Source organism: Diprion similis, chromosome 4 (assembly GCF_021155765.1).
Source record: "Diprion similis isolate iyDipSimi1 chromosome 4, iyDipSimi1.1, whole genome shotgun sequence".
NCBI lineage: Eukaryota > Metazoa > Arthropoda > Insecta > Hymenoptera > Diprionidae > Diprion > Diprion similis.
In genome coordinates this window covers 12839009-12848541 of record NC_060108.1, presented here as the reverse complement: position 1 = coordinate 12848541, position 9533 = coordinate 12839009, and the positions used below count along the sequence as shown (strand labels likewise).

General features: G+C 40.1%; 1 protein-coding gene across 2 annotated transcripts in view; it reads left to right on the top strand.

Annotated features, from left to right (window-relative positions):
- The first annotated feature begins 4417 nt into the window (after nucleotides 1–4417).
- Nucleotides 4418–9533, top strand: part of LOC124405131 — an 89909-nt gene continuing 84793 nt past the window's right edge. For both annotated transcript variants that reach the window (XM_046879784.1, XM_046879783.1), the window contains exon 1: nucleotides 4418–4773. The gene's annotated coding sequence lies outside the window, so the exon portion shown is untranslated. The remainder of the gene's footprint in view (nucleotides 4774–9533) is intronic.

Below are 9533 nucleotides of genomic sequence, written 5' to 3'. Positions count from 1 at the left end.
ATGAGACGGACTGTAACGATCTTTCGAGGGGAAACGGTCGGTAAGAAGATTACGTAATTACCGGTCCGAGGTCTTTCTTACGACTGACGTCATGGCAGCTGCACGTTAATCTGGGTCGGTGATACAAGAATCGTTTTTCCACCCCGTTCGAGTCTCGATCAGATAGGAAAGCAGCTAGCCAAGTGGTCAATTTCGGTCTAGACCAGTGAGCTTTCTCTGATTCCTCGTTTCACCGCTGTTGCAGCTTTTCAACCCTGATCACTTCACTTCTCGCTGTGGAGAGAAGTTATAGGTATTATCTAATACGTACGAGAGATCTGATGTCGAGAATGATCTGAGATCGATCTCTCAAAATCTTGCAGAGGCGTTTGCTCCAGTAAATAAGGTGGAATAAATGTGTTTACCATTTACATGGAGCGCCGGGTTTGGGCGTCAAGGGGAACCATTAAATTCCTTTCAGACTGAACTCCAGCGGGAAGAGACGCGCCATCGTCAAACTGCAATTTGACCAATACACACGGCCCTTGTATTGACACGACATATCGACAAATCAAAAACCATCCGAGCCTCCCTGGCTGGCACCTGTGTGAACACAAAATGTTACGGCCGATAGAACCAAGCTTCGACTTCAGAATGCCCGTTCGCATCATGCTTGACGTCAACGTACCTAAGCGTCACAATATTTTTTTAGCAAGATACAGACGGTGACGGTACTTACGTTATCAAATATACCGTGAAGGATTGCAGGATTGCCAGTTATTTCATTCATCTCGAAAGATGAAATGGTTTTGGATTATATTCTACTTTCTCCACTCTGGTGGAATCGTTAATGTTCAAATATCACGAATAACGTATTAACGGATTTTGTTGCGGGCGTGGATTTGGACGGCTTGGGGGTTTGACATACGCTTTTAGCTGGATTAAATTTTAACAGGAGTAGAATCATTCACAACAAACGAGTGATTCCGGAATCGATAACGATCGACGCTGAGTAATACCTACGTCTTTGCAAGCCGGAGGTGCAATGGGGAGTGAATTACAAAGTGCAAATGCGCCATGTGCGATAAATGATAAGAGTATATACCTAAATGTGAGCGCATATGCGTTCCAATTCCATGAAAACCCGTGAATCGTGGCATTTGCGAATTTCCATTTCACACGCTTTTTCGGCGTCTTTAGCTATTCAACATTAACTCAATGAAGTGATGTAAAGTTTTTTGAAATCATGCGAGATCATACATTGTGAATAAATGTAATTGTTAAGGTGATACAAAGTCACTTACAGTCAGTGACGTGAAGACAATGAAATGTTCGTCAAGTTTTTGGCAACCTCAAAGCAAAGCATGATTAGCAAAGCGTGATGCATGCAAAATATAACCCACATCATATCTCAAAAGGTTATAATGTAAGACCGTTAGAACGGCGCAAAGCTGAGCGAAAAGAGATTGGTTTTCTCTCCTGATTCACCAACCGAAGAAAAGTCGTTAAAACCATTTTTAAACCCGCAGGCGCAACTTACCGAAAGTCAAAACTTTTGACCGTGGAACAAGCTTCAGGCTTCAGAGTTCAGTTCATCCCTCTTGGAATATCTCTCCAAGCAGTTTGACGTTGCTTGAGCTAGGGTCACGGGGTCAGGCTGGAGTACAGAAGGAGGAAAGCGAGCTAGTGAATAAACTACGAGGACACTGACTCTGGCAAAGAGAAAGAAGTGGCGAAGTGAACTTGAGCTCAGCCCGAGTCCACGATGTGCGATATGCAACGGCTCCGTCGTTTAACTTCAGATCTTGAGATTCAACCGGGCGAAATCGCGACTCGCACACCTTTTCATTTCTTCCAACTTGTCTCCTCAGCTATATTTTCGCTTGTCCTCTCTGTCGCCTCTTTGACACCAGAGTTTTCCGCACCTATTCACGTCCCGGAAACACACTTGATGTGTCGTCGTTTCTGAGACGGGTCGGGTCGAAACGCCTGTGAGAGAACATTATCGTTCATGGCATTCAAAACGGGGAATCCCAGGATCTCTAAGGATATATTCGATGCTTTCAATCCGCGCAAAGTCCACCGACTTTGGAACCAATGTCCTGATTGGATAACTCTGCGTGCCATGGAAGCTCTAGAAGTCATTAGGCTTCCAATCAACCTTAAGAGCTAGTCAAATTAACTCGTATGCGACTTGTTGCCGGTGGAAAACCAAGTCGACTAATCGGAGACCGATGAAAAGGACGAATCCGAGGACGACATTGAACTACAACAGTGTATACAAGTTGAAAAATAGTTAAACGACACTCTATTAATTAATTATGTCTATAAGTTTGGTACAAGATATCTAGTTTTTGTTTAACTTTTGTCTTGACAGTCATTCATGTATACCACATTTCAGGCCAATATAGTCATCGGTGTTTGATTATAGTTAAATAATATTCGTTGTCTCTACGATCATGATAGATTCGTCGATTTACCTTCATTCACTTGGTTCGCAGCAGTAATTTTTCACGGTAAAAACAGCATCCCCTTCCTAGTTAACCCTGCTGGGGTTGCCCTGCCTGCGTAGAGCTGCGGATATTTACGTCCGAGGCGAATTCGATTTTGGGAAAGCGGGGACAAAGGACGCGGTAAAGGGGGTTGGTAATAATTAGGGAGTCCTGCGAGTGATTATGTGGCGTTAAAATGATCGGCGGTGGGGGTGAAGTAACGTTGCAGAGGCGAGAATTTGTGTCCCTTGCACGGTTAACGAGGTCGCGGTTTATCAGCGGTGCTTATTACGCTCTCGCTCTTTAAACTTTGGACCAACTCTCGTTCCACCAGCATCACATCTCTTCATTTCGCCCTTTTAAACTACCTTTTAGATGTCGTCGTTTCGTCCTTCTCCTTCTTCGTTTCGCAGCGATTTTCCTAATCTCCTTTAGACCTTGTCCATATCCATCCAAATACCGAATTGTTTTGTCAAGTTAAACACTCTTAACGCCTCTGCATATATTTTTTTCCGGAAATTCAACTTTTCACCGCTAAACGGTTATTCAGCCAATTCAGCATCCACAAAACCAATATCGGCCTGACTGTATGATCGCCTGATCTCTCTTGTCCCCTCAAACGTCGACGTAAAATGTTATCGAAAGGAATTATATCTATACGTGCGTGTATAATACCCTGCAGTATTTTTATGCGTCCTTTAAATTCTGTTCCATAAACCTGTATCCATCCTCTACAGGAAATTGCGTCTACGAAGATGTGGAGAATTATTATCACGCTAGGCTATTTCACATTATATATATCCTTGATGGAACTTTATTTATGTTTTTCATCTGTGTGCTACGCTATAAAATTTTCTAGACTAACACGTTTTGATAAAATTATGCTATCTTGCGTACAGTTTTCAAATTATTATTTTATTTACTTTTTTTTGGCCCCACAAACAAATTATTCAAATCTACGCAGAAGCAAAAGTGTATCTAAGCTTGAGCGTAGGAAGTTCTTTACCTACGAGTTTGATCGATCGATCGATCGATTAATTAATTAATCGTGCTCAGAACGAACACTTTCTATCCTCGTTAGGCCAAAAGTGGTATGACATCCGACTGTTGCCTGCTAATCCAATGACACACTTCTAAATCACGTCTATAGACTGACTTGAGACGATCTAAAATAATTTTGGTGATTTCAAGCGAGTTCAGATTATTACTGTAAGATTTCCAAGTTTCAAATCTTCTCATTAGATATAATATGACAGTTCTGGATTTAATTCCAATTTCTGCCAGCAAAAAGCGTAACAAAAAGTTTCCAGGAAATGATTGAAGTTATAACCAAACGAGAATTTTATTTTTTTCAGACCTTTTTCTTTTTCTTTCATTTTCGGAAAACTTTTTTTCATTTCTGGAAAATTTTTGTCACGCCCTCTGGTGGCGGTAATTCTCTTCTCTACTGACTCCAGATTCCAAATGATCGAAGATCGATTCAACGATCTAAATTCCGCGATTCTGTAAACTTACGACGATCATCGCCTTCGCACCGAGTTCTATAACTGCAGTTAATCGGAGCTGTAATGAGAAGAAAAAAAAAAACAACCTACACGAAGTGTGCGACTAAAGTGTAAAATAAATTTCCATTTTTTGAAGAATAAATTTTTTCCTTCATCTCGAAATCATCCCGCGGCAACTCGCGTTTCGAATTCGGTATTTCGAACCTCTCTCACGCAACCTTCGACCCCTGCCCCTTTATTTACCTCGAAGAGCATCTCGTCCTCGTCCTCGTCCTCGTCGTCTTTCTCAACCCACGCATATCCGCCACCCCGCGTTTCGCGGGAGAAGAAACTGGGTGGCTGGGGGTGGGGATGAGGTTGAGGTTGGGGGCGTTTGCCCCCTTCGACCCTCTTCGCTCACCCAGTTCCACCCTCTGTCGCGCAACGCGAGGCTGCCGCCGGAGCAGCTACACCCTCCGGAGTTCCAGAGTTCGCTAGGCCGGCAGCATCAGTCGGTCTTGCGCCCTCTGACGGCGAGGGTGGCCAGCTGTAAGAGACGGAGAGATAGAGAGAGAGAGAGAGAGAGAGAGAGAGAGAGAGAGAGAGAGAGAGATAGAAAACGCCCGTAGAATAAAACCGCAGTGCGTTTAGGGGAACGTGAAAAGCAGACGACGCGATTCGCGGCTTCGCACGCATTAAGAAATGTTCGTCGAACCCACCAGCCACCTGGTTCTCCTCCCACTACTCGGAGAGCCGCGATTCCGATCGCACTAATCGAGCCACCGCCGAATGCGGATCGTCCTGCAGCCTCGCAGCCGGTGAGTAACGCCGTTCGTTTCTCCTCCAGGTCGTCTCTCGATCCTTTTTTCCATCTCGTTTGAATAAAAATTTAAAGTCCGGCAATTTGACGGGCGATAGTCGCGGAGAAAAACAGGGAAACACGCGGAGAAATTACGCGGCTACCCTCGTTTTTTATAGGGGGTGGCTTTTCACTTTTAACTCTTCGTCGCGGTTTCTAGCGCTATTTTTTTTTTCTTTTTCCGTACTTATAACTTGATGATCCTTACCAGGCTCCTTGTTTACGTTAAGATTCAACCTCGTCACAATCGCCTACCTCGAGAAGCACGGAACGTGTGACGGAAACATGTGCGGGTGGGTTGAGAATCGTGTGGTTCGTTTTTATAAGGGCCATTCAACGTTTTTTTTTTTTTTTTGAGCACTCTTTTTACTGGATGAGAAGCATCGCGGTTTTCGCTGCCGTTAATTTGTTGTCTTCTTTTTACTCGGCTCACTTTTTTCCCTCTCTGCTTTTCTGTTATACTTTGCAGCTCCTTTGCCCTTTACACGTGGATTTGCTCTGCTTTGGTACTCGCGATTAGCTTTATCCTGATGAAACCGGGCCGGCTTTTCATCGGCCTGTGCGGATACGCCTTTTGTCGTTTCTCTGACATACACTTTGACGTTTTCAAATTACGCGGGTGTCCGATTATCCTTGAATTTTTCAACTCCAAAACGAAACGTCGGATCCCCTTTTGCCCTTTGAAGGTCTTCGTTGCAAAGATACCGTGAAAAAGCTCCGAAAAAATAACGATTTGAAAATTCCTGCATTCCGAGACGTTTCGTTCATCCTATTTTTCATTCTTTCGTTCATTACACAGTCATCTTCTCCTTTCTTTATAACGTATTTTAATGCGATAGGAATGCACGATGCTTGTTGGAACTGGTATGTATACCATAAATACCAAACGTTGTTCAGAGTCTCGTTCGAAATCGTTCAGGTTACTGTTCGATCAAAGAGCAGGGAGTAAAAAACAATTAGTTTATAAGAAACACGTGAATTAAGAGTACAGTGTAAAATTCCTGCAAGAAGATCAAACGGTTTGAACTTTTAACATGAAAAATGACGTGACATTTAGACTAAATCCTTTGGTAGAGTTACAGAAACAAAATTAACATACGCGAAGTAAATTATAACCTTCTAGTGTTTAAACACACAATTTCAGCGGTAAATTAGAGTCTTGTGTGATTTTCACCAAAGCCGCAAATTAGTTTATTGATATAGTTATAATTGGTTAACTCACGATTTTAATAAACCTGGTTTATCACACTGCCGGGCAATCAACACTCGTTACTGGGTGTAACAAAATAACAAATTACGTAAAAAATTCTCGGTATACTCAGGAAAATTTCATTTTTTAGATTCACTAGAAAATTATAATATTGAAATATTTTTAGAACTATGCGAAAGTTTCTTACAAGTAGTTAGAGTGATCATAGTTCTTAACAATCCTTTTTACTTTGTTAGGTTCAACACATTATTTTCGATTAAAAGAGCTTTTGGTATCAATTTATTGCTGCACCGACATTAAATAATCGCAATTGTTGCATGAAAATATATTAAAAACGTGAAACAAATTTTTCCATAATAGCCACAATATTTCTGAGTTATACCGAAAAAGAAAAATACTTAATTACTATAAAGCAAGCAAAACTAGAAACTTTTATCGGTGTAGAATTAAACATTTTTGCACATTCGTTCTTAATTATACGTCCATTATATCGAATAAATCGTTTAATTTCGTTAGATTTTGTTCGTCCAGATTCAATTTTTTTTTCTCTTTATCCAATTAATCATACGATTCCATAAATTTGCACGCTTTAAGAGCTGCAGTAAATGGCTCGTCGAAAAGTCGCAATTACGAAAATTCTGGCCGCTCATCAGATGAGTGAGTTGTAATTATTAGTCAAAGGATAGCACCCATCAGCGATGGTTAGCGGAAAATTACGCAACCAATATCCCTAGGGACAGGCAGGTACCACAAGTCGAAGTAACGAGATGGATCGGGATTCGGATCATGCGGGGTGGATGGCTTTCTGCATTGCTGATCCATCCAGATCGCATCGATCTTCAAAGGCGACGCTTTGATCCGGTCAGTTTCTGGAGCCTCCTTTCCTCCCCACGAATTTCCAGCTTCTCTCCTCTCTGATCCCGAGTCCCGAGCCGAAACTCTCGAGTTCCTCGCGATTATCTTGCGGCATCGATTACATCGTCAGAAAATTATACAAGCGTTATAAACAGCAAGTTTCTATACTCCGGTGTGTTGACACAGTTCCCAAGGAGTCCGTATTACTGGGTGCAGGTTTTTGATACGAAAGAAAAAACAAAAAAAAATATTATGCGTGGAAATGTTGTCACCGATTCTCAGTCGGTAAATCGGTTAGATTTCACTTTCGATCACTTAATTTTAAAAGCTGATCGATGCGAGTCTGGAAATCATTTTGAGAAGGTATAAAATACAATAAAGTAAATGTATATATACCTTCAATCTATTGTAAAATTAATGTCCTTTCTAGTGAATGATTTTCAGCAAACAGTAACCAGGCAAGGATCAATTTTTCAGATATCCCACTCGATCTTGAAGAGAACTTTGATCGAATTTTAACAAAGAGACGAGTCTTTGAATCAAAGAGTAAATACCTTTTATTTGAAAGAAAATCAAAGGAATGGGAATATGCAATAGCGTGGTATAAAAATTGGGCCGAAATTTCAGCTTCTACAGGATTTGAAAGAGAATCTTGAATGTTACGAGGTAATATGGTAGACATAATCAAAAGCGAAGTAAAATCGAATGCGTAGAAAGATACGAGGGTTATTAATTTTTCGTTTCCTCGGGATTTTTGTCCTTCTTTTTCTTCAACCCTTACGCCGCATACCACCAGGGTCAAAATGACCCCAGAACATATTCACCGTAACTTCCACACGGAAAGCATGAAAAATAATCTGATTAGATTCAAGATAAATAATGAAATATCGTAAAAATCGTTGAGTCATTCGTTGTCGAAAAATAATTCAACTCCAGTCACTCGAGTAAAAACTTTTCTTCATCGAGTGATATCTCTATATTTTTTTTTCACAAATATCTTGTCTATTAAATATCTGTTAAATATCTTGTAAATAGTGTCTTGGAGCTAGTAACTCGATGAATTCTCAGCCAAGTATATTGGATTTTCACTGAGTTACGATTTATAAGTACAATAATAAATTTTCCAGTATTTTCTTATTTTATGAATTTTCCTTTTATATTCAAAATTCCATTTCGCTGAATATAATTAATTTCTCTTAAAATATAATAGCTAAAGGAAGGAGGAAGGACGGAATAAAAAAAAAATAAAAAATAAAAACAAATAAACAAAATAAAATAAAACCACCGTCGTCGGGATTTACTTTGCGATACAGGAAACGAGGAACTGAAATTATATTTGATGGTATATGCTCGTATATAGATGACATATAGCTTATACTTAAGAAGAAAGAAAAACAGGGAAGAAAAACGAGACGCAAATGAAAATTAAAAAAGGTTAATTAACAGCGCGTTGTCCAACGGTCAGGGAAAAACTGGGACCCCCGGGAATTTCATCGGCCACCCAGTCACTTCCAGAGACATTTCTCAGCGACATATTGCTCGGTCAAAGGGGCACCTGACGCTCGTTTATTCTCGTCGAATTTAATATGCACTGCCATGTACTTTTTTTCTGAGGGATCAACGGGAGGCGCCGGACTTTCAATCAAACCTCAGTTTTTATACATATAAATCAGGGTGTCCAGTATTCATGGAAATTTTGGAATCAGGGAATGCTCAGGGAATTTTATATCGCCTGAAAAAAAACCTGGAAATTTCTGGGAATTTCATGTCGTATCTGGAATATAATAATTTTCATCCTAGGTTCGTAAAAATTTAGCTATTTTTGGTGAGGAAAAAAATTTTTCTTTCAACTTTCAGGCAATGGTCATGAAGCAAGTTTTGATTTCTTAAAAATCGGACTTGCTAGCGAATTCTTACTGATTCGTCTGACAATGAGCTGTACTCTAGTCAAATATTGAATATTCTTGTTCGTATGACTATTGTATTTTTCATTTATAGTCTACATGATAACAAACTACAGGACAAATAATGATTCTTGTCTAAAAAACCTGGGAATCTCAGGGAATTACGTTTTCACAAATAACTGGACACCCTGTAAATGATAATACTCGTTGTTCAGGTGAAACAAACGGAACATATGGCCGATAAATTATTATCAATAGGTATGCCTTTGATTGTTTGATAGGGAATTCCTTAAAATCCCTAGAGTTTTGGGGAATTTGATCAGGTTTAAGAATGTCACGAAAAATTTTCTCGACTCGTGACCAAGCTTTGCCAATTATCCCAATGGAACATCTAACAATCCCGGAATTGATTGAACAATTTATTTATTTTAACGTATAAGCGCTTCGTAGATCGATTTTCAGAGAGTGCCGATGAACCGCAGACGAATAATTATATGGCTGCAAGAGGATGCAGCAAAAAGCCTCGCAATTTATAGGGAAGTTAATTTTTCCCCTGCACTTTTCACTCAACTTTTCTTTTTTTTTTTCCTCTCAGTTTACGTTGCACTTATTTTCAATTTTTCCCTTCCGTACTCGTGCAAATAAATTGCAGGCAAATACGTCCAAAGTCTTCTTTATCAATATCTGCACATGCAAATTTGGGAAAGAATTTATTGTTCAAATTTTTTTTTTCCATCCAATTTTTTTGGT